Raw genomic sequence first — 26,225 nt, 5'->3', positions numbered from 1 at the left:
CATGTTACTTGTTAAATATTGCTAGCATTTTTTTTGTTTTAACAAGGAACATATCCTCTGTTTATTTTGAGTCAGAAGAACAGAACTCTAATTATGTGATGCCAGGTTTAAGAAACTAGTAGGGAAACAGGAGACCATAGTTGGAGGTGACCAGACACTTGACTCACTTAGGAAGTTCAGCATCAAGAATGGTGCCCAGCACAAGGTAGGTACACAGACGTGTTTGTTGAATGAATGAAGTCAGAACAGTATATCCCTCAGTGAAAAGGAAGAATATAAATTGCATGTGCACAGAAAATCTGTGCCATTGTGAACCTTCTGGAATTGTCTGGAAGACTCATTTGAGAAACTTTAAAAAAGCACATCCTACTGACAGAGTGCTTGCTCGCTCTCCGTGAAAAAAACTGAAAATAAAATGTTGTTAAAATAGATGTCACTCTGGCTGAAAATGTGCACATTGGGGCGAACCATCAACTATTGATCGAATGCTTAGAATTGAAAGTAGGGAGGATTATGAATTTCTGTGCCCAATTCCTTGCATTCTCCCACCATTATGAAAGATTCTGTCATTTCAAAATGTAGAGATTTATAGTCTCTGATTTGGGGGAACTTCTCTTGAATCTGTTGGTGCTTTCAAAAATGATTGGTCCATAACACTAGGTGAAGGAAACTTGTATTGTGGAAGGTAAGAGCTGTCACAGGCTTTGTAGAGAATAGAGAGGACAACATGCCATGTTCTTGAGCATTCATTACTTCAGTGAGGACACTGCCATTCCTTATGCTTACCTGATGAGCCACCGAGCAATGCTGATGGCTGGAGAGGCCCATACCCTGACCCCAGCACTCCATCAAGGTTAGGGATGCCTTACTTTGCTGCCTTTTTGGTGGTTTCATGCTTGCTCCACTCTTTTCCTGTCTTTTGTACATGCCTCTGTGTGACACTTAGTGATATCGCTGTTGCTGAGTTTGGGCATGCTTCCAAAGAGGCTCGGTTTTGCTCTTACTTTTCCATCCAATAAATTCATCTGTTAAGTATTGGGAGAGGAATTCTGGAAACTCCATCACTAGTTGGCAACTATCACATTTCTTAAGAAAAGAAAAATCTTCAGTCTAGTTGGAACCATATTTCTTGTGCTGGAAATGGGTTTGAGACAAAAATATATTGCACATTTGGGCATGGACCTTGATTTTTCAACATACATCTTTCATGTGGTAGGAACTGATGATGCACATTTTTCCCCCTTGGGATCTTCCTTTTCTTAAGGCACTGAATTGCCTGCTGAGATGTATAAAGCATCCATTGCCTGGAATGGATTTGCTAATTATCAAGGGCAACATTTATGTGCATACATTGAAAAGAAAGAGCAAATTAAAATTCTATTTTACTTAGGTATTTTATGTTTACAAAAAAGAAAAATAAATTATGGTAAAGTGACTTCCTTTGTCTAACTGACAATTTAGAAATGAAAGACATTCATATATCCTGTGGAAGGAGGAAAGTCAAAGCTATCGTGGTTTTTTTTTTGTTTTTTGTTTTTTTTTGACTGCATCAGGTCTTAGTTGCCCCGCGGCATGTGGGATCTTACTTCCCTGACCAGGGATGGAACCCGCGTCCCCTGCATTGGAAGGCGGATTCTTTACCACTGGACCACCAGGGAAGTCCCAAAGCTATCATTTTGATGTCTTTCTTGCAGATATTCCACACCAATAGTTCTTAAGCTCTGCCACCCATGAGCCCCCGAGAAAGCACCACAGTTAGCCTTTGTACTGTCCGTGCCTCTATCCATTGCCTTGACATTCCTCTATCCAACCACAGCCCTGTTCATCTTGTAGGTTACCACCACCAAAGAGTTCTTTCAACCTGGCTAACTCTAGTTACTGTTTACCCTTGGAACATTTCTATTCTCTAACTTGGTGGTTCTCAAAGTGTGGTCTCTGCCTCAGGAGCAGAAGCATCACCTGGGAACTTGTTAGGAATGCACATTGTTGGGTGCAACTCCAAACTTAGTGAATAATAAATTCTGGGGTGGTGCCCAGCAATCTGTGTTTTAACAGGCACTCCAGGTGATGCTGGTGCATGCCCTAACTGGAAAAATCTTGCCTCTTAATTTGAAAATGAGGACTGAAAGACTGTTCTTTGGTCCTAGTCCAAAGTAATAAACAAGTAACCACAGAACAAGTATTAAACCCGTACTAATCAATTAGTGATAGTCCCATGCTTTTGAAGTTCAGCCAGCCAGCCACAGCATCACTCCAGGAACTGCTTCTGAAAGTCAGCTAATCCATAAACTCCACAGCTGAAAGTCAGCCAATCTCTAAACACTGCTGCTTCAGAAAGTCTGCCAATCCTCGAACTTCGTGGTTCCTAAAACCCTTTATGATATCAAGTCTTGCTTTGTACAGAGAGATTGAGACATAAGAAGAGCTCTCTATTGCTTAATAAGCAATAAATTTAGCTTCTTTGTTTCACATATATGTGATTGAGAATTTCATCCTTCAACAAAAGGATCATTGTAGATTTTAAGAATGTCAGAATTGGTATTCAGAGAGGATTTACCAACATTGTTTAAATTTTAGTGGTGAGGAGTTTTGAGCAACACAACATAACGTGTCCAAGACAAGAAAAAAATTGCCCAGCTAGCTCAGTTGGTAGAGCAAAATTATCTATATATCTATCATCTATCTATCTATCTACAAGAAATACATTAAGGAATGACATATACCCAGTCATTACTATATGTACATATATCGCTATTATAGAGTAAACAATGAATATTCACTTTGTAAAAAGTTGTAACATAATATATCAGGAGAATAGGGAGAGAAGAAATGAAGGCTTGAAGGGTAGTGTTGGGGCTAAATCATAATTTTCTACAACAGGAAGCCAAGAAAAAAAGAGATACATGTCAATGGTGGAAGTAGATAAGAATAAATGATGTCACAATTGACATCAATTAAATTTTAATGTGATTCAAGAAATATTTGTTGAGTGTATACCTTGTATTGTTAGATGCTGCAGCTATAAAGATCAAACTCTATCAAAAGAGACAGGCTGTAAGTAATTTCAATACAATGTAAAGAAGAAATTAATTAATTCTTACAGTGGTGATGGTGGTGAGAAAAAGTTGCAAAGAGGGGGTCATGTGGGTTAAGCCTTTAAAAGATGAGTAGGTACTTCCTAAGCAGACTAAAAAGAGAAAAGCATTCCAGGCTGAGAGAATAACATGGGCAAAAGCAGAGGTGTGGAAGTGAGAAAGGAATTTGGGAAATATTGAGAAATTTGGGGAAATGGCCAGAAATGAGGCTGGAAAAAGAGTCTGGGGCCAGGATAGAAAGGACCTTGACCCCCATGATCAGGAGTTAAGATTTATCTTGAAGGTGTCAATTTCATTTTAACCTAAGGGAATAATGTTAGTTTTAATGTCTGTTCTCAATAGGGGTGTGCTATAGACTGAATTGTATTCCCCCCCAAATTATATGTTGAAGCCCTAACCACCAATGTGATTGTATTTGTAGTAAGGAAGTAATTAAAGTTAAATGAGGTCATAAGGGTGGGATCTCAATCTGAGAGCATTGGTGTTCTTATAAGAAGAGAACAGAGAGCTTCTTCCCTCTCTCTGTCCCTCTGTTTCTGTCTCTCTCTGTTTCTCTCTCTGCCTCTCTCTCGCCCCATCACGTTAAGGACACTGTGAGAAGGTAGCCATCTGCAAACCAGGAAGAAGGCTGCCAGAACCCAACCATGCTGGCACTCTGTTCTCAGACTTATATATTCCAGAACTATGAGAAAATAAATTCCTGTTATTTAAACCATCCAGTTTATGGTATTTTGTTATGTCAGCCTGAATAGACTAAGACAGGGCACTACTGACATTGGTTGGAATAATCCTTCGTTACACAGGACTATTCTGTTCATTGCAAGATATTTAGTATCTCTGGTCCCCAACTATGAGATACTAGTAGTGTTACTCTGTCACTATGACAACCAGACAATGTGCCTACACATCTCTAAGTGCCCCGTAGTGGAGAACAGCACTGTTCCCCGTAGAAAACCACAAAAGGAAGCTATTAAGAAGACTACTATAATTAAAATAAGGTTCATCATATTTCTTGATCTCTTAGCAACTGTGGCAGAGGGCTTTTACTTATCAAGAGTAAGACAATGTGGTATAATAAAGAAAGAACAACCTTGATATTCTTCCCAGGAATCTACAGGGTTGGGAGGGGGTCTTCGGTTTTGAGAAAGCAAAGGTGATCCCTTGTCTTGCTACCAAATGACTAATGCATTATATACCATAGTGAAAAAACAAGCAAAACAGCAACAACAAGCACTTTGCCTCAAAACAAAATAAGCGAACACTGTTTAGCACTAGTCTTCAAAATAAATGAAGTCTCAAGTCTTTTCTATTAAGCTGCTCACTCTTTAGGAAATAGTTATTCTATTTTTTTAACATCTTTATTGGAGTATAATTCCTTTACAATGGTGTGTTAGTTTCTGCTTTATAACAAAGTGAATCACTTATACATATACATATATCCCCATATCTCTTCCCTCTTGCGTCTCCCTCCCTCCCTCCCTCCCACCCTCCCTATCCCACCCCTCTAGGTGGTCACAAAGCACCGAGCTGATCTCCCTGTGCTATGTGGCTGCTTCCTACTAGCTATCTATTTTACGTTTGGTAGTGTATATATGTCCATGCCACTGTCTCACTTTGTCCCAGCTTACCCTTCCCCCTCCCCGTATCCTCAAGTCCATTCTCTAGTAAGTCTGCGTTTTTATTCCCGTCTTGCCCCTAGGTTCTTTGTGACCATAAGGAAAAAGTTATTCTTGATTTTGGCAATACTGAACTTGTAGGATATGTGATACCTTGAAGATACAATCATTGTGTAAGGAAATTGCTGTTTTTCTCACTCTGAAAAGACTAAAGGTAACCTTAGTAATATTCTTTTTCAGATTCTTTTCCATTACAGGTTATTAAAAGATAACAAATATAGTTCCCTGTGCTATACAGTTGGTCCTTGTTGTTTATTTTATGTATAGTAGTGTGTATATGTTAATCCCAAACTCCTAATTTATATCTCCCACCCATCCCCTTTGGTAGTCATAAGTTTGTTTTCTATGTCTGTGAGTCTATTTCTGTTTTGTAAATAAGTTCATTTGTGTCACTTTTTTTTAGATTCCACATATAAGTGACATCATATATTTGTCTTTCTCTGTCTGACTTACTTCACTTAATATGATAATCTCTAGGTCCATCCATGTTGCCGCAAATGGTATTATTTCATTCTTTTTTATGGTTGAGTGATAGTCCATTGGTGAGGTTTGTTTGTTTTAATACCTGCTGTGTCTTTTATTTGGAGAACACAGTTTTTTTTTTTTTTTTGGAAATCTTTTTAAAACTCTGCAAGTAAATATACTTTAGAACATTTCAGCCACAATTGATATTCCATCATGCTTCTTTAGTTAATTAGAGGAGATTATTTTCTGTTTTTCATTACCATAGATTTTTCTCTTTGTAGACTTGATATAAATGAAATCAAACACCATGATTCTTTTGAGTCTGGCTTTTTCTCATTCAACATGCTTTTGAGACCCATCCATACCGGTGTGTGTATCAGTAGTTTCACTTCTTTTTATTGCTGAGTAGTATTCCAATGTGTAGATATAAACATTTGTTTTTCTGTCCTGTTGATGGATATGTGGTTTGTCCCAATTTTTAACTGTTAGGAATTAGGCTACTAGGAACATTTTTGTTCATGTCTTTTTGTGAATATAAGCTTTCATTCTCACCTTGAAGTGGAATTGTTGAGTCATAGAGTAGGTGTACATTTAAGTTTATAGAACACTGAAAAACTTTTCAAATTTTTTATAGAATTTTATAGTCCATCAACAATATAAGAGAGTTCCAGGTGCTTCACATTCTTGCCTTATGTTGTCAGTCTTTTAAAATGTTAGCGCTTCTAAGTGATTGTGAAACGGTATCTCTTTTTGACTTTAATTTGCATTTCCATGATGACCAATGTTGTTCAACACCTTTACTTGTGCCTTTCATACATCTCTTTTTGTCTACTCATTTTTATTGGGCTATTTGTCTTTATATCATTGATTTGTAAAGAGTTATTTATTTTTCTGGATACAAGTTATTTTTTCAGATATTTTAAGTATTTTTTCCCGCAGATGGTGACTTGCCTTTCATTTTCTTGATGGTATCTTTGGATAAACAGGCATTTTTAACTTTGATGGAATCCAATTTATCAATGTTTGCCTCTTATGTAAAATGCCTTTTGTGTCCTAAGAAATCTTTGACTAGCCCAAAATTATGAAGATATTCTCTCATGAGTTCTTCTAGAAGTTTCACAGTTTTTACTTTTACACTTAGACCTATAATCCATCTCAAATTATTTCTTTTGGTATGGAGTAAAGTAAGGGTTGAGTTTGCTGTACATTGAGTTCTCCATGAAACATTTTCACATGCAGGAGGTTTATTAGTGCCTTATCCCAGGAAAAATACCTGTAAAAGGTGAAGGAAGCAGGATTGGGCAAAGGGAGAAATTGAACTGTGATGCAAAAGGGGCCTCGGCTAATCCTATGAGGAGCTTGGGATTTAGGATGGTTCTTTAGCACTGTCCCTGATGATGTAAGAGGGCTGGCCATAGTACCTCTACATTAACCAGTTATTGGATGCCAGCTCTCACCAGGAAGAAGCTGTAACATTGGTTAGCTACAATTCCTGAAGAATAAGAGACTCAGCTGTGAGCCATCGACAGCCAACACTCCAGTGGCAGAGAAAATGTGTCTGAAGGAGGACTCTGCATGGTACACCATAGCAGCCATTACAAGGCTCTTTTTGTTTCATTTTCTATACAGATACTCAATTTTCCTCTCACTATTTGTTAAAAAGACTTTTCTTTCTCCCATTGAATTTTCTTAATGCCTTGGTCAAAAATTAATCATGTGGTTCAATGCCTCTACTCTATATTGTTTCACTGATTTATTTGTCTATCTTTGTCATGATATAGGCAGGTTACACTGTCTTGGTAACTATAGTTTGACAATAATTTCTGACATTGGGTAGTGCAAGTCTTCCAAACTGTCAAATTTGTTCATTTTCAAAATTGTTTTGGCTCTTCTTGACCATTAGTGTTTTCAGAAAAAAATATATAGGATCAGCGTGAATTTCTTCAAAAAGCTTTGCTAAATTTGTTTGAGATTGTATTGCATCTGTAGATAAATTTGGGGAGAATGGATATCTTAACAATATTGAATCCTTCAATAATAAACACCATATATTTCTCCCTCTGTGTTTTCTTTCATTTTTCTCAGGAATCTTTTGTAATTTATAATATGTAGGTCTTACATATCTTTCATTGGTTTAATTTTCAGATATTTTATTTTTAGATGCTATTATAAATTGCACTTTAAAATTAATTTAATTTTCCAACTGTTTATTGCTAGTATATAGAAATAAAATGGATTTGCAAATTGGTCATGTACTATAATACCTTAAGTTTAATTGCTAGTTCCAGCAGTTTTTCATAAATTTCAAAATGTTTTAAGTGCACAAATATGCCTATAATTATGTAATCTGTAAATAGTGACAGTTTTACTTTTTCCTTTCCAATCTTTACGCTTTTTATTTCTTTTTCTTTTCTTATTGCACTAGACTAGACTTCAGCACAATGTTTAATAGAAGTGGTAAGAGTATACATCCTTGCCTTGCTCTGGATCATAGAGAAAGTTTGTTTTTTGTTTTATGCTATGTGATATTACCTATAAGTTTCCGTATATAACTTTTATCACATTGAAAAAGTTCCCTTCTATTCCTCTTTGGTTGAGAATTTCTATTATGAGTAGACAATGAATTTTATCAAATGCTTTTCTTCATTTTTTAAGATAATTATTTTTACCCTTTAGTCTATTAGTGTCGAGCATTGATGTTTCAAATAATAAACTAACTTTACATTTCTGGAATAAAACCTGCTTTGGCATGCTTTTTATGCATTGCTGGATTGAATTTGCTAATTTTTTTAGTTTATTCTTATCTATGCTTTTGTGGGATATTGGTCTGTAACTTTAAGAAATATTTTTGTCAAGTATTGTTGTTGGGGTTATGCTAGCATCTTATAAGTGGTAAACATCCACTCCTAGTTTCTGAGTTTCCTTCTTAAAATTTTTGATAGAATAAACTGATAGAACCTGGAATTTCTTTGTGGGAATATTTTGATTGCAAATTCAATTTATTTACCACATAAAGAGTGATTTGATCTTCTGTGGTTTTTGTGACGGTTTTTAGATGTTGTATTTTTTAAGGAATTTGCCCATTTCATCTAATTTGTGTTGGAAGATAATTATCTATGGATCTGTCAAATTTCTACATGTTTTGTGAGCAGAAGCATAGACAGCTTTTGTTCCAGGCTATCTTTTCAAGATATTTGTATAGCAAATAGCCTTGAACAGTAAGAGGTTTTTTCTCTGTCTGGAATAGAGGGCAGGTTTGTTTGCCACAGAGTATAATAAAGATAATGTCTTCTTCTGGGCAAAAGTCAGGCAGGTTTGCTCCTTATCAATGATTGGTGTTTCCTAACCTTGGGATTCCTCCGTTGTGACACAAACCAACCATGTGTGCAGCATCTACCAGAATTGCTCGTGTCACCCAGTGGAACTTGGGGATCAAGGGAGAACCTACTCAAACCTGAAGCTCACATGTCTTGCTGTGTTATGAAGAATAACGTCCTTTGTCTCTGACCTAAGAGTTTCGTGTCTTCTGCCAGCTACATGAAACTGGCAGGCCAACTCATTAGCTTGCAAATATAGTAAAATCTTCACAGTTATTGACAATTCAAGATATTGCACCTTTCATTCATGTTACCATTGTTCTCTCTCTCTCTCCTTCTGTGTGTTTGTGTGTGTGTGTGTGTGTCTTTTGATCAATCTCCCTGGAGTTTATCAATTTTATTAATTTTTTAAATGACAATTTTGACTTCATTGATTTTCTCTATTTTTTGGTCTTTTTTATTTAATTAATTTCTACTCATATATATTATGTCCTTTCTTGTACTTATTTTGACTTTAATGTTTTCTTCTTGTTCTAGTTCCTTAAGAGGAAACTTAGATGATCAATTTTTTTACATCATTTTAATTTTCTAATAAAAGTTTTTAAAGTAATAAATTGCATTCCAGATTGATTTATGTAACTCACACTTTTTAATATGTGGTATTTTCATTACCATTCAGTTAGAAATATTTTCTAATTTCCTTTGTGATTTCTTCTTTGACCCATGGGTTATTTAAATGTGTATATCTAACTTTCCAAATATTTGAAAATTTCCTACATGTCTTATTATGATCAATTTCTTTTTTTTTTTTTTTTTTCTGCAGTACGCGCGGCCTCTCACTGTTGTGGCCTCTCCCATTGCGGAGCACAGGCTCCAGACGCGCAGGCTCAGCGGTCATGACCCACGGGCCCAGCTGCTCCGCGGCACGCGGGACCCTCCCGAACCGGGGCACGAACCCGCGTCCCCTGCATCGGCAGGCGGACTCCCAACCACTGCGCCACCAGGGAAGCCCCAATTTCTAATTTAATATTATTATGGTCAGAGGACATACTCTGTACATCTACTTTGGTGAATGCTCCATGTGCATTTGAAAAGAATGTATCTTTGGGGTATTACAGTTATTATGTATCTTGTTCTAAAATATCAATTAGTTATGGGACTGACAGCAGTTTTCACATTTTCTATATTACCACAGATTTTTCTTTATCAGTTACTGAGATAAAGGTGTTAAATTTTCCTATTTCCGCCTTCCTTTTTAAATATAGGTAGATTTTTCTATTTTCCTCTTTAATTCTCTTGGTTTTTGGTCCATGTGTTTTGAAACTTTTATTAGGTGCATGCACATTTACAGGATTATTAAGTCTTCTTGATGACTCAACACTTTTATCATTAAGTAATGTCTCTCTTGAATTCTGATACCATCCTTAATCTTGAAATCTATTTTGTCTGATATGATTATTAGCCACACAACCCTTCTTATGCTTAATGTTTGCATTTTTATCTGATAGCAGACTTTTACTTTTCACCTACCTTTGTCTTTATATTTAAAGTAGATTTCTTGCAAACAGCATAGAGTTGTATCTTGTACTTTTAATCCAGTTTGACAATTTTGTCTTTTAATGGGATTGTTTAATTTAAAATTAATGTAATTATTGATATGGTTGGATTTGAATCTACCATATTGCTATTTGTTTCTGATTGTCCCATCTACTCTTTGTTTCTCTGTTCATTCTTTGATGACTCCCATTGGCTGAATTGAATATGATTTTTTACTTAAATTTATCCCCTCTATTGACTTTTTAGCTGTGCCTTTTTGACTGTTTGCTCTAGATATTACAGTATGCATCTTTAACTTAACATAGTCTATCTTCAAACAATATTTAAATTATATCATACACAGGGTAAAGAACCCTATGATGGTATAAAGAAGCTTATCCCCCCCCCAATCCTTTGTGTTCTTATGGCTATAAATTTTACTTTTACAAATGCTCTAAGTCCCAAAATACATTGTTATTATTTTTGTTTTAGACAGTCAATAGTAATGTATGGATATATATGTGTGTGTGTGTGTGTGTTTGTGTGTGTGTGTGTGTGTGTGTGTATATATATATATATATATATTAATTGATAGAACAATCTCAACATGTTTACCATTTCAGCTGCTCCTCATTCTTCCCTATGGTTCCTCAGAGGTGATTTCTTTCAATTCTCCTGCCCTATTCCCAGCCTTCTAAATACTAACCCCAGGAACTTAATGAAGGACTGAGGGAAAGAGTTGGTAAATTAGTGCAGACTTGTTCTGTGGGACCCTTGGGTTTCAAATCCACTATGTCAGTCTACACATGGCCATTAACAGCTTGTTTAGATTTTACCTGGTTTTTCCTTACCCCTGCCTATATCAGATTTTCCCTCTTTCACCACTCTGCCAGGGATAAACACAGCCATGGCTCTCTTTTCTCCTAGGAAGGGCTGTCACTTTCTGGAACTTAATTCATTTAGATTTCTGTGTGTCCTTAGCTCTGACAGATTAAGAAGAAAACACCCACAAATATGATTTAGTAACTTCTCTGGAGTGTTCTTGTTGCTAGGATGAAAGCAACAGTTTCTCCTGACTTCTTACAGATTTCTTATAAGAAATGGAAGTCATCCACTGTCTTTTAAAATTTATTTGTGGAACTCAGTCCCTCCATGAAAGTTAGTATGAGCCCTGTGACTTTTCTGATCACTTTTGGTTAATAAAAAGGTCTTATAGTGAGCAATTCAAATGTTCATTCCAATAGAATAAGAAATATTTAAATTTTATTTAAGTTTCTCCCATTTCTCAGTTCTGGATCACTGCAGGCTGGAGAGGTGGGTGATGGGGCAGAAGGGCATCACTGGCATTCTCTGACCTTCCTCCTTTCTTACTAATCTGCTTTCAGACCCCTTCAAAGTGGGAAGAGTGGGGAGAGAGAAGAGCGAGGTAGCAGAAATGCCTCACTGGACCAATATTACTTCTGACTGTGGTAGACTTTTTAAACTCACTCTTCTCTGATATCTTTTGTGGATTCTTGGAGACCTGTGTCCATCTCTCTCATGACCAGGGAATCTCTCACCTGACCAACCCTTCCATGAAGGTAATCCATCTCTATTCCAACTGGTCTTTTATGCTCTCCTCAGCCCTTATGAACTTTGGCTTCAGTTCTGCTGGGATTTCTTCTTCCACGCATTCCTCTTGAGCAAAACCTAAGACGTTTCACATTGTCCTTGCTTGGGATCCTCATCCAGTCTGGAGGAACCACACATCCTTTTCCCAACTCAAGGAGTACAGGCTCCCCTGCAGCCATCTGTTTGCTCACCGTCTAAGCAGCTAGATGCACATTTCTTATTCTTTAGGTTTTCTAGGTGGACTACATGGCCACATATGAAACTCTCTGGGCAATCATCTTTTTTTTTTTTTTTTTTCCGGTACGCGGGCCTCTCACTGTTGTGGCCTCTCCCGTTGCGGAGCACAGGCTCCGGACGCGCAGGCTCAGCGGCCATTGCTCACGGGGCCAGCCGCTCCGCGGCGTGTGGGATCTTCCCAGACGGGGGCACGAACCCGTGTGCCCTGCATCGGCAGGCGGACTCTCAACCACTGCGCCACCAGGGAAGCCCTGGGCAATCATCTTGAATCATCTCTTCCTTTGACATGAAATGAAGAGTAAGGGTTCCCAGGAGACCCCCATAGGATTCATAACCCACGACTACAGTCTCCAAAATGATTCCTAATCTCAAAATCCCAAACCCTTTATATCCTCTCTATTGGTGAGAAGCTTAAGGTCATAAAACTGGCTTTTCATCTGCTTTAGAAATTATATGCTCTTTTATTATATGCTCAGTTATATGCACTTTAGAATGTAACATCTTGATGCCTCAGTGGAAACTTGCATTAAAGAAAATCTGGTTCCACTTACAATCATAAAAAATTGAAAATTACCCCAAATCCAGCAATGTGGGATTAGTTAAATAATTTGGGGTACAGTGATGCAATGGAATATTCTACAGCCCCCTCACAAAAAAAGAATGAACATGCTCTTTATTTGTTTATTTGAAATGATCCCTAAAATACAGTATTAATGGAAAAAAGCAACAGTGTGTAGATACTGCATGCAATTACTATTTTTATTTATTTATTATCTTTTTATTTTTTTGACACCTTTATTGGAGTATAATTGCTCTACAATGGTACATTAATTTCTGCTTTATAACAAAGTGAATCAGCCATACATCAGGATACATATATCCCCATATCTCTCCCTCTTGCGTCTCCCTCCCACACTCCATATCCCATCCCTCTAGGGGGTCACAAAGAACCCAGCTGATCTCTGTGTGCTATGTGGCTGCTTCCCACTAGCTATCGATTTTATATTTGGTAGTGTATATATGTCTATGCCAATCTCTCACTTCCTCCCAGTTTACCCTTCCCTCACCTTGTGTCCTCAAGTCCATTCTTTACGTCTGCATCTTTATTCCTCTCCTGCCCCTAGGTTCTTTAGACCAATTTTTGTTGTTGCTGTTTCCATATATATGTGTTAGCATACGGTATTTGTTTTTCTCTTTCTGACTTACTTCACTCTGTATGACAGACACTAGGTCCATCCTCCTCACTACAAATAACTCAATTTCATTGCTTTTTATGGCTGAGTAATATTCCATTATATATATGTGCCACATCTTCTTTATCCATTCATCTGTCGATGGACACTTAGGTTGCTTCCATGTCCTGGCTATTGTAAATAGTGCTACAATGAACATTGTGGTACATGACACTTTTTGAACTATGGTTTTAGCAGGGTATATGCCCAGCAGTGAGATTGCTGGGTCGTATAGTAGTTCTATTTTTAGTTTTCTAAGGACCCTCCATACTGTTCTCCACAGTGGCTGTATCAATTTACATTCCCACAAACAGTGCAAGAGGGTTCACTTTTCACCACACCCTCTCCAGCATTTATTGTTTGCAGATTTTTTGATGATGGCCATTCTGGTGGGTGTGAGGTGATATCTCACTGCAGTTTTGATTTGCATTTCTCTAAAGATTAGTGATGTTCAGCATCCTTTCATATGTTTGTTGGCTATCTGTATATCTTCTTTGGACAAATGTCTGTTTAGGTCTTCTGCCCATTTTTGGATTGGATTCTTTTTTTGTTGTTCATATTGAGCTGCATGAGCTGCTTGTAAATTTTGGAGATTAATCCTTTGTCAATTGCTAGGTTTGCAAATATTTTCTCCCATTCTGAGGGTTGTCTTTCATCTTGTTTAAGGTTTCCCTTGCTGTGCAAAAGTTTTTAAGTTTCATTAGGTCTCATTTGTTTATTTTTGTTTTTATTTCCATTTCTCTAGGAGGTCAGTCAAAAAGGATCTTGCTGTGATTTATGTCATAGAGCATTCTGCCTATGTTTTCCTCTAAGAGTTTTATAGTGTCTGACCTTACATTTAGATCCTTAATCCATTTTGAGTTTATTTTTGTGTATGGTGTTAGGAAGTGTTCTAATTTCATTCTTTTACATGTAGCTGTCCAGTTTGCCCAGCACCACTTATTAAAGAGGCTGTCTTTTCTCCATTATATATTCTCACCTCCTTCATCAAAAATAAGGTGACCATATGTGCGTGGGTTTATCTCTGGGCTTTTTATCCTGTTCCATTGATCTAATTTCTGTTTACGTGCCAGTACCATACTGTCTTGATTACTGTAGCTTTGTAATATAGTCTGAAGTCAGGGAGCCTGATTCCTCCATCTCCGTTTTTCTTTCTCAAGATTTCTGTGGCTATTTGGGCTCTTTTGTGGTTCCCTACAAATTGTGAAATTTTTTGTTCTGGGTCTGTGAAAAATGCTATTGGTAGTTTGATAGGGATTGCATTGAATCTGTAGATTGCTTTGGGTAGTAGAGTCATTTTCACAATGTTGATTCTTGCAATCCAAGAACATGGTATAGTTTTCTTCATACAGGTCTTTTGTCTCCTTAAGTAGGTTTATTCCTAGGTATTTTATTCTTTTTGTTGCAATGGTAAATGGGAGTGTTTCCTTAATTTCCCTTTCAGATTTTTCATCATTAGTGTATAGGAATGCAAGAGATTTCTGTGAATTAACTTTGTATCCTGCTACTTTACCAAATTTATTGATTAGCTCTAGTAGTTTTCTGGTAGCATCTTTAGGATTCTCTATGTATGGTATCATGTCATCTGCAAACAGTGACAGCTTTACTTCTTCTTTTCTGATTTGGATTCCTTTTATTTCTTTTTCTTCTCTGATGACTGTGGCTAAAACTTCCAAATCTATGTTGAATAATAGTGGTGGGAGTGAACAACCTTGTCTTGTTTCTGATCTTAGTGGAAATGCTTTCAGTTTTTTACCATTGAGAATGATGTTGGCTCTGGGTTTGTCATATATGGCCTTTATTATGTTGAGGAAAGTTCCCTCTATGCCTACTTTCTTTTTTTTTTTTTTTTTTTTTTTGCAGTACGCGGGCCTGTCACTGTTGTGGCCTCTCCCGTTGTGGAGCATAGGCTCGGGATGCACAGGCTCAGCGGCCATGGCTCACGGGCCCAGCTGCTCCACGGCATGTGGGGTCTTCCCGGCCCGGGGCATGAACCTGTGTCCCCTGCATCGGCAGGTGGACTCTCAACCACTGCGCCACCAGGGAAGCCCTATGCCTACTTTCTCGAGGGTTTTTATAATAAATGGGTGTTGAATTTTGTCAAAAGCTTTTTCTGCATCTATTGAGACGGTCATGTGGTTTTTCTCCTTCAATTTGTTAATATGGTTTATCACATTGATTGATTTATGTATATTGAAGAATCCTTGCATTCCTGGGATAAACCCCACTTGACTATGGTGTATGATCCTTTTAATGTGCTGTTGGATTCTGTTTGCTAGTATTTGGTTAAGGATTTTTCATCTGTGTTCATCAGTGATATTGGCCTGTAGTTTTCTTTCTTTGTTACATCTTTGTCTGGTTTTGGTATCAGGGTGATGGTGTCCTTGTAGAATGCATTTGGGAGTGTTCCTCCCTCTGCTATATTTTGGAAGAGTTTGAGAAGGATAAGTATTAGCTCTTCTCTAAATGTTTGATAGAATTTGACTGTGAAGCCATCTGGTCCTGGGCTTTTTTTTGTTGGAAGAGTTTTAATCAGAGTCTCAATTTCAGTGCTTCTAATTGTTCTGTTTATATTTTCTATTTCTTCCTGGTTCAGTCTTGGAAAGTTGTGCATTTCTAAGAATTTGTCCATTTCTTCCAGCTTGTCCATTTTACTGGCATATAGTTGCTTGTAGTAATCTCTCATGATCCTTTGTATTTCTGCACTGTCAGTTATTACTTCTTTTTCATTTCTAATTCTATTGATTTGAGTCTTCTCCCTTTTTTTCTTGATGAGTCTGCCTAATGGCTTATCAATTTTGTTTATCTTCTCAAAGAACAAGCTTTTAATTTTATTGATCTTTGCTATCGTTTCCTTCATTTCTTTTTCATTTATTTCTGATCTGATCTTTATGATTTCTTTCCTTCTGCTAACTTTGGGGGTCTTTTGTTCTTCTTTTTCTAATTGCTTTAGGTGTAAGGTTAGTTTGTTTATTTGAGATGTTTCTTGTTTCTTGAGGTAGGATTGTATTGCTATAAACTTCCCTCTTAGAACTACTTTTGCTGCATCCCATACGTTTTGGGTTGTCGTCTTTTCATTGTCATTTGTTTCTAGGTATTTTTTGATTTCCTCTTTGATTTCTTCAGTGATCACTTCGTTATTTAGTAGTGTATTGTTTAGCCTCCATGTGTTTGTATTTTTTACAGAATTTTTCCTGTAATTGATATCTTGTCTTAGAGTGTTGTAGTCAGAAAAGATGCTTTATATGATTACAATTTTCTTAAATTTACCAAGGCTTGATTTATGACCCAAGATATGATCGATTCTGGAGAATGTTCCATGAGCATTTGAGAAGAAAGTGTATTCTGTTGTTTTTGGATGGAATGTCCTATAAATATCAATTAAGTCCATGTTGTTTAATGTATTATTTAAAGCTTGCATTTCCTTATTTATTTTCATTTTGGATGATCTGTCCATCGGTGAAAGTGGGGTGTTAAAATCCCTACTCTGATTGTGTTACTGTCGATTTCCCCTTTTATGGCTGTTTGTGTTTGCCTTATGTATTGTGCTCCTCTGTTGGGTGCATAAATATTTACAATTGTTATATCTTCTTCTTGGATTGATCCCTTGGTCATTATGTAGTGTCCTTCTTATTCTCTTGTAGTAGTTTTAAAGTGTATTTTGTGTGATATGAAAATTGCTACTCCAGCTTTCTTTTGATTTCCATTTACATGGAATATCATTTTCCATCTCTCACTTTCAGTCTGTATGTGTCCCTAGGTCTGAAGTGGGTCTCTTGTTGACAGCATATATATGGGTCTTGATTTGTATCTATTCAGCCAGTCTGTGTTTTTGGTTGGAGCATTTAACCCATTTACATTTAAGGTAGTTATTAATACGTATGTTCCTATTACCATTTTCTTAATTGTTTTGGTTTTGTTATTGTAGGTCTTTTCCTTCTCTTGTGTTTCCTGCCTAGAGAAGTTCCTTTAGCATTTGTTGTAAAGCTGGTTTGGTGGTGCTGAATTCTCTTAATATTTGCTTCTCTGTAAAGGTTTTAATTTCTCCGTTGACTCTGAATAAGATCTTTGCTGGGTAGAGTAATCTTGGTTGTAGGTTTTTCCCTTTCATCACTCTAAATATGTCCTGCCACTGCCATCTGGCTTGCAGAGTTTCTGCTGAAAGATCAGCTGTTAACCTTATGGGGATTTCCTTGTACGTTAATTGTTGCTTTTCCCTTGCTGCTTTTAATATTTTTTCTTTGTATTTAATTTTTGATAGTTTGATTAATATGTGTCTTGGCATGTTTCCCCTTGGATTTATCCTGTATGGGACTCTCTGTGCTTCCTGGACTTGATTAACTATTTCCTTTCCCATAATAGGGAAGTTTTCAACTATAATCTCTTCAAATATTTTCTCAGTCCCTTTCTTTTTCTCTTCTTCTTCTGAGACCCCTATACTTTGAATGTTGGTGCATTGAATGTTGTCCCAGAGGTCTCTGAGACTGTCCTCAATTCTTTTCATTCTTTTTTCTTCTCTGTGGTAGTTATTTCCACTATTTTATCTTCCAGGTCACTTATCCGTTCTTCTGCCTGAGTTATTCTGCTACTGATTCCTTCTAGAGAAGTTTTAATCTCATTTATTGTGTTGTTCATCATTGTTTGTTTGCTCTTTAGTTCTTCTAGGTCCTTGTTAAACGTTTCTTGTACTTTCTCCATTCTATTTCCAAGCTTTTGGATCATCTTTACTATCATTACTGTGAATTCTTTTTCAGGTACACTGCCTATTTCCTCTTCATTTGTTTGGTCTGATGGGTTTTTACCTTGCTCCTTCATCTGCTGTGTGTTTCTCTGTCTTCTCATTTTGCTTAACTTACTGTGTTAGGGGTCTCCTTTTCACAGGTTAGAGGTTCATAGTTCCCATTGTTTTTGATGTCTACCCCCAGTGGCTAAGATTGGTTCAGTGGGTTGTGTAGGCTTCCTGGTGGAGGGGACTGGTGCCTGTGTTCTGGTGGATAAGGCTGTATCTTATCTTTCTGGTGGGCAGGACTGTGTCCAGTGGTGTGTTTTGGGGTGTCTTTGACCTTATTATGATTTTAAGCAGCCTGTGTGCTGATGGGTGGGTCTGTGTTCCTGTCTTGCTAGTAGTTTGGCATAGGGGTGTAGCACTGTAGCTTGCTGTTCATTGAGTGGAGCTGGGTCTTAGCGTTGAGATGGACATCTCTGGAAGAGCTTTTGCTGTTTGATATTATGTAGAGTTGGGAGGTCTCTGGTGAACTAATGTCCTGATCTTGTCTCTCCCATCTCAGAGGCACAGCCTGACACCTGGCCAGAGTACCAAAACCCTGTCAGGCACATGGCTCAGAAGAAAAGGGAGAAAAAAAGAAAGAATGAAAAAATAAAATAAAACGGTAATAAAAATAAAAAAATTATTAAAAATTAAAAAGTGGGCTTCCCTGGTGGCGCAGTGGTTCAGAGTCCACCTGCCCATGCAGGGGACACAGGTTCGTGCCCTGGTCTGGGAGATCCTGCATGCCACGGAGCGGCTGCACCCGTGAGCCATGGCCACTGAGCCTGCGCGTCTGGAGCCTGTTTCCACACGGAAGAGGCCACGACAGTGACAGGCCTGCATACCGCAAAAAAAAAAAAAAAATTAAAAAGTAATTTTAAAAAAAGAAAGCAAAAAGAGGAGAACAACGAAACCAGAAAACAAATCCACCAATCATAACAAGCACTAAAAACTATACAAAAAAAAAAAAAAAAAAGACAGACAGAACCCTAGGACAAAAGGTAAAAAAAGCAAAGCTATACCTAGTCACACAAAGAAGCATACATATACACACTCACAAAAAGAGAAAAAGGAAAATATATATATATAAAAAGGAAGAGAGCAACCAAATAAATAAACAAATCTACCAATGATAATAAACTCTAAATAGTAAACTAAGATAAACCTAAAAGCAGAAAAAAATTATTTGCAGAAAGCAAACCCCATGCGTACAGTTGCTCCCAAAGTCCACCCCGTCAATTTGGGATGATTCGTTGTCTATTCAGGTATTCCACAGATGCAGGGTACATCAAGTTGATTGTGGAGATTTAATTCACTGCTCCTGAGGCTGCTGGGAGAGGTTTCCCTTCCTCTTCTTTGTTCGCACAGCTACTGGGGCTCAGCTTTGGATTTGGCCCTGCCTCTACGTGTAGGTTGCCTGATGCCATCTGTTCTTCGCTCAGCCAGGACAGGGTTAAAGGAGCAGCTGTTTCGGGGGCTCTCACTCGCTCAGGCCAGGGGGAGGGAGGGGTACGGATGCGAGGCGAGCCTTTGGTGGCAGAGGCCGGCGTGATGTTGCACCAGCCTGAGGCGCGCCATGCGTTCTCCCGGGGAAGTTGTCCCTGGATCACGGGACCCTGGCAGTGGCGGGCTGCACAGGCTCCCGGGAGGGGAGGTGTGGATAGTGACCTGCGCTTGCACACAGGATTCTTGGTGGCTGCAGCAGCAGGGTTAGTGTTTCACGCCCATCTCTGGGGTCCGCGCTGATAGCTGCAGCTCACGCCCGTTTCTGGAGCTCGTTTAGGCAGTGCTCTGAATCCCCTCTCCTTGCGCACCACGAAACAATGGCCTCTTGCCTCTTAGGCAGTTCCAGACTTTTTCCTGGGCTCCCTCCCGGCTAGCTGTGGCGCACTAGCCCCTTCAGGCTGTTTTCACGCCGCCAGCCCCAGTCCTCTCGCTGGGACCCGACCTCCAAAGCCCGAGCCTCAGCTCCCAGCCCCTGCCCACCCTGGTGGGTGAGCAGACAAGCCTCTCGGGCTGGTGAGTGCTGGTCGGCACCGATCCTCTGTGCGGGAATCTCTCCGCTTTGCCCTCTGCACCCCTGTTGCTGCGCTCTCCTCCGTGGCTCCGAAAGCCTCAGCCCACCACCCCCTGCAGTCTCCGCCAGTGAAGGGGCTTCCTAGTGTGTGGAAACTTTCCCTCCTTCACAGCTCCCTCCCCGAGGTGCAGGTCCCATTACTATTCTTTTGTCTCTGTTTTTTCTTTTTTCTTTTGCCCTACCCAGGTACATGGGGAGTTTCTTGCCTTTTGGGAAGTCTGAGGTCTTCTGCCAGCATTCAGTAGGTGTTCTGTAGGAGTTGTTTCACATGTAGATGTATTTCTCATGTATTTGTTGGGAGGAAGATGATCTCCACATCTTACTCCTCCACCACCTTGAAGGTCTCCCCCCGCACAATTACCATTTTTAAAAAGGTGGAAATGATATGTTTTTGTTTGTGTTTAATAAAGACTCTCTAATAGGGTACCTAGGAAACTGGTTGCTTCTAAGGAGGGATATTCGGGAGCCGGGGATAGATTTTCATACTTTTTGAATTTTAAACCAAGTGAATATATAACTGTATTTAAAAAGAAGACACTATTAAATTGAAAAAAAAATGCTCGTGCAACAAGGAAGTAAAAATTATAGCTGATTCTTTCAAAGAGCTTGGCTGTGAAGGGAAGAAGAGAAAAAGGCAGGAGCCAGAACTGGATGCAAGACTGAGGACTGATGTTTTAGTTTTCTGTAGCAGAGTCATGACTAGTCCATGATTTGTATAAGGCTATGGTGTGGATCAGGACATGCTACTTCAACATATGACACCTTGGCATATTCAATATTTTAAGTTAAAGGAGTTTGAGAAAATAGCAGAAGTTGTTTGACCTTCTCCCCTAAACACGTCATAAAACCCTCATGCACCCCTAGAGAGGTACCCTCTCTAGACCCAGAGGAAAGGAGCATCTTTATCTGTGAAGACAAATGGGTGCTGAGAAGAATCCTAACAAACAGGATTTGCTAAATTTCCCCCAGTTTATTTCCCATGTACCTATCATACTCTCTGACCTATCACCTTTTTATATGACTGCCTACACTTCATCAAACCTAGCATAAAAATACTCAGATCTAACTATTTCTTCAGGTCTTCATTTCCTTATGAAGGTTCAAGTGTCACCAAAAACTTACATTAAATAAATTTGTATACTTTTCTCCTGTTAATCTGTCTTTGCTGGTATACTTTTCAGACCCAGCCAAGAACCCTAAGAGGGTGGAGGGAAAATTTTCCTCCCCTACAACTATCATACTGAGTTGTGACATTCTCCCATCCAGGCATCTGTTGACATCCACTGATTTACAGGAGGCTGAGGATCCTCCTGGGAAACTGAGTTGTAACCACAATGGGGATTCAGACATATATAGACATACCTACCAGATGGGCTTTGATTGGAGGTGGGCAAGCAGAGCCTGGAATATTAGACAGCACTGCCCTGAGGGAGAACTCTAAGGAGCTTTGCTCTGAGTATGTTCTTCACATAGGAAATAATGTGCATGGAGTCCCCTGGAGTTGTACAGGGCATCAGGTGTGTTGAGGGCATCCTTGCTTTTGGGCTTCTTAACAGGAATTAGGGCAGAGGGGTGGGAGCCATTACCTTCCCCTCTGTACACTGCAGTTGTCTAGGCACCATGAAATGTGATGGGGTTAGCATCCATATTGAGAACCTTGGTGGGCAGAGTGCTCAGCAGGACCCAGCACCCCAACAAGGAACCATAGCTCAGATGAGGGGAGGCCAACATTTGGGCATACTGCAGATTCAGCAGGAATCTTCATAGGCTGCTGAGCGCAAGGCAGCCGTGCCCAGAACTCTCCAGTGTTGGGTGATAGAACCTCAACGTAGCGGCTGGCGGTGGTTTGAGAGAAGCAGGTCTCTAGCAAGGTGGCAGCAAGGAACAAACACAACTTTTTTCATGAACACGTATAAGACCCTCTCCCTCCCCTTTGGGAATCTGATATACCTAGAGGCAGGGGTGGGTGGAGGCTGGGGTAGGATACTCGTTAAGGTGCAGGAAGACATTTGTAACTAGTGGCTTTTTTACCTGGTACAATTTAGATTTAATCTGGACTCTGATGAAGCCTAAGGGTATTTAGGTTGCTTATTTTAAAGTGTATTTATAATGTGTGTGTGTGTGTGTGTGTAAGAGAGATATATATGTTTATTATTGAGTAACTAAGAGGAAGAGCTTGAACATAAGTAGATATAAGTGGGGAGGAAATAAACCAATTTGTTCAGATTCTGGTCCCCAATAAACTGGAGGTTAATGGTGGAGAAATAGGATATGAGAAGGGCACTGTTTCTGATTCTCCTGAGTCAGGAGGGGAGGCTTTGAGATGGAAATGGATTTGTCCGTGTGGACTGGGCTTCTTCTGTGCAGTCAGAGGCTGTCTCATCTGCTGAGAGATGAGAAGGGCAAGAGTGGACTGGGCTTCTTGAGGAGAGCCATAAAGACTTCACCATTCATTTAGGGGATCTGTGCTTGACTAGATAACTATAAATTGCTGAGTGGTGCCGGGGGCCCCACCGGAGTTGAAGACCACGAATTTGAAGTGGCATAACTTTCCCTGACCCCCTCTGTCCCTGAGTTATGTACCCTCCTGTGGGCTCCATGGCACACCGTAATTCCATCCTGATAATGCTTATCACATGATGGTGTTATTGTTGAGCTTCCCCACCCCATCAGCCATTATGCTCTGAGAAGGAGTAGACCTGCCTTCATTTACTGTTGTATTCTTCTGAGTCTAGTATAGATTCTTCTACTGTTTTTAGTGTATAGTGGGTGCTCAATAAATGCTGGCTGAATAGGCATCAGCAAGTTGGCAGTTGTGAGATTTTTCCTATAGTTCTCAGAAACCAGGGTAGAGAAGCAAAGGAGGTAGATGAAATAAACGATCCAGAGTGATTAAGAGGTTTGCAGGGTGGGTGTAGCCTGGGGTAAAGATGTTAAGGGTGCTGACAAGAGCCTTGTTGACACAATGCTCCATGAGGGCTGGGTTAGATAGGATTTGAGAAGTGGTACATGCCAAGACGGGAAATGTCTGGGGTGAGGCCATGGGAGTGGAGGGTTTATGGGAAGCATTAGGGTTGAGGCAGGGCTGGGATGTGACCTTGGCAGTCCCAAAAGTGCTCCTGCCTTTAAGTTTTACTTCTCAAAGCATTCCTCACAATCCAGTGGGGACCTCCCATCACCAAGGATAAGGAGGGGAGAAAAGTTTAAATAACAAATAGATTCTACTTGGAAAATAGATTTGTGAGTGGGAGAAGAGAACAGACATTAGAACTTGGTTTTTAAATGACAATATTAACATTAAGTTCTTACAGATACTTTTTTCTTTAAAGCAGTTAAAATGAGGTGTGCACAATCATGTGGTTGGAACTGTCACAGCTTTTGGTCTCTATTCTGGTTTCGAAAGCAGAGGCCATACCCAAGTCATCTTTGTAGGCTCTGGGAGCCCTAAGGAAATACACCCCAAATGCGAGTACATTGATCAAAAATGAGCAGTGAGTAACATTAGACTGATAACATTTTAGAATGAATAAAGTTGACTAAATGGGTTTTAGATAGCTGAGTCAGTGTTAAAATCTATATATTTTTTCTTTTTTCAAATTTTATTGAAGTGTAGTTGATTTACAATGTTGTATTTAATTTCTGCTGTACAGCAAAGTGACTCAGTTATACATATATATATTCTTTTCATATTCTTTTCAATTATGGTTTATCACAGGATATTGAATATAGTTCCTGTGCTCTGCAGTAGGACCTTGTTGTTTATCCATCCTATATTTAATATTGATAGTTTGTATCTGCGAATCCCAAACTCCCAGTCCTTCCCTCCCCCACCCTACTTCCCCCTTGGCAACCACAAGTCTGTTCTCTATGTCTGTCTGTAAGTCTGTTTTTGTTTCATAGATATGTTCATTTGTGTCATATTTTAGATTCTACATATAAGTGATATCACATGGTATTTGTCTTTCTCTTTCTGACTGACAGTTTAGCATGGTAATCTCTAGGTCCAACCCACAAATACTCCATGTACCACAGCCAGGTTGCCACTGACCTGATGTTACATTGTAGGGAGACTGACTAAGTGGGCTGTGTCATTTCAGCATGAAGAGACACTGCACAGATACTAAGTACAGAAAGAAATTGTGAGTGATGTGAAGATATAAAGTATAAGACAACCTGAATCCAAATTATTGCAGCACACTTATTACTACAGAAACCTCATGAACAAAGTTCAGAAGAGAAATTGAAATTGTTCTTCTGGCCTGGGTACTTGGCTTGAAAGATTTGAGAGTAACACCTGAGTTTAACAGTAGTGTTGGGAATGGAGTCTACTTATTCATCAGGGAAGGGGTTCAATCACATATGCTCTCCAAAGTAGGCTGAGAGACTATACTCCTGTACCATATCATTGTACTTGATCTGCTAGTCACAGATTCTCAGAAATAAGGTTATAATACATAAATCTTCAGTCCAAATGCCCAACTTTAGCATCATCATGGTAATAACTGCAAGTTCCAAGTTTTTGGTACTTGATAGTACCTTTTTCCTACAATGGCAAAATGCCTGTGGAAAGTGATTGTACTTCAAATATATCAGCTTAAAAAGAAATGGAAGAAGGCAGAGGTAGATCTGGGAAACAATTCAGATACTCGGAAAGCAATTTGTAAAATATTAGTGAAATTTGGTGACCGAAAATGAAATTTCAAGTAGCTGCTGGATCTCCTAGAATAAATCTAGAACACATTGAGTAATAATCAGTTTTTCCCTTTCAGGGTAAAACTACAGCTTCAGAAGAAAGAAAGTTTTGGAGGTTCCTGGAGGTGACAATGAAAGAACTAAACTAATCTGCAACCTTAAACTATGGGAAAGAGTGAGGATCTTGGCAAAGATGGGTTTGGTTCAAATCCCTGCCCTTAGTTGGGCAAATCCCATTGCTCTTCTGACCTTCAATTTCTTCATGGGAAAACAGGGATAAAAGTAATTACTTTTTAGGGTTGGTGGGAAATTGAAATGAGGTATTATATAAGCAAGTACCTAAAGAACAGTCTATTAGGACATTACAGTTCATTCCTTAATGATTCTTCTTCTCTTTCACAGACTTGAATGAGCTCCTTACTTGAATGAGCTTCTTAGTGCCTATTCCTTCTTTCCCAGGATGGCCAGCTTGAGAACTCCTTTCCAAGCAACATCGGAAGTTTCATCTCTTACCAGTAAAATCTGAACAGACATCACAAAAGTCTGGGCTACTCCAGTTAAAACTTGGATTTAGGCTTCACCTTGGACGCAGTTACTTGAAGATACCATTAGCTAAATTAATCTCACTCAAATTCCTAATGAAGTGAGGTTTTTCATTGGTTTTCGTCTAATCCTTCTATCTGTCCCAACATTCAACAGACTGTAAAAACACTGAGTGCTATCAGGAAAAATTGTGAAAAGCTATGAAATGAACCACAGAAGTTATGAGACATCTGCAGTGGAAAAATGAGACACTGTCTAGAGCACTGTTGTTGTTGTCTCTGGCTTTCACTGTCTTTGTCCTGCTTTATAACGCTGTATGTTGTAGAAAATGAATGATAATCCAAATGATTCTTGTCCATAAAAAAGAAATGAACAGCATTCGGTGGAAAGCAAGTGACTAATTTTGCATCTATCTGTAACTTCATTTCAACATTCCTTATTGCCCACGTATCTGTGCTTCTTTAAATTCTTCTTTAGACTGGGTGTAACATCTTATTGGGTCCCTCATAAATAAAATAAATTTTATTAAGTAAAATCTTTGACCCATGTTCACTGTATATTAAAGTCTTGATTTTTACATTTGGAAAAAAAATTTTTTCCTTTTTCAGTGTCTAGTTTAGGGTGTCCCCAACACTGGGCTGGAGGCATGGGAGATATGCCAACTGGATATACATAGACAGTTGCAAACTACACATGAAAGAATGGGGAAGTAGTAGATTTTATAATAAGGACTTCAGATTGCCATTGGGTTTGAGAGAAAAAAAGAGATCAGGGTTGGAGTAACCAGAAAAGTTTTCAGATAAAAGGTGTATGGTTTCTGAGCTAGGACCTCAGAAAGCCCAGAGGAGATGGAGATAGAACCAGCTTTGAGAGGGGAAGACATGATTGAGATAATATATGGTAGAAATCAGCATGACCTGTTCAGAGACAAGGTCTTTGACAAGGTCTGGATTGGAAAAATAATATCCAAAGATAA

The 26,225-nt window shown here is 38.9% G+C and overlaps 1 long non-coding RNA gene across 1 annotated transcript in view; it reads left to right on the top strand.

The window, feature by feature from the left end:
- LOC137225792 (uncharacterized) overlaps window positions 1-25,746 on the top strand; it is a 30,057-nt gene extending 4,311 nt beyond the window's left edge. The window contains exons 2-3 of the long non-coding RNA XR_010944030.1: window positions 24,784-24,988; window positions 25,109-25,746. This is a non-coding gene — a long non-coding RNA (uncharacterized lncRNA). The remainder of the gene's footprint in view (window positions 1-24,783; window positions 24,989-25,108) is intronic.
- The last annotated feature ends 479 nt before the right edge of the window (window positions 25,747-26,225 follow it).

The sequence above is a fragment of the Pseudorca crassidens genome, chromosome 6, assembly GCF_039906515.1.
Source record: "Pseudorca crassidens isolate mPseCra1 chromosome 6, mPseCra1.hap1, whole genome shotgun sequence".
NCBI classification, from domain to species: domain Eukaryota; kingdom Metazoa; phylum Chordata; class Mammalia; order Artiodactyla; family Delphinidae; genus Pseudorca; species Pseudorca crassidens.
Note: the sequence above shows the minus strand (reverse complement) of the source record. Positions and strands in the feature narration are given on the sequence as shown.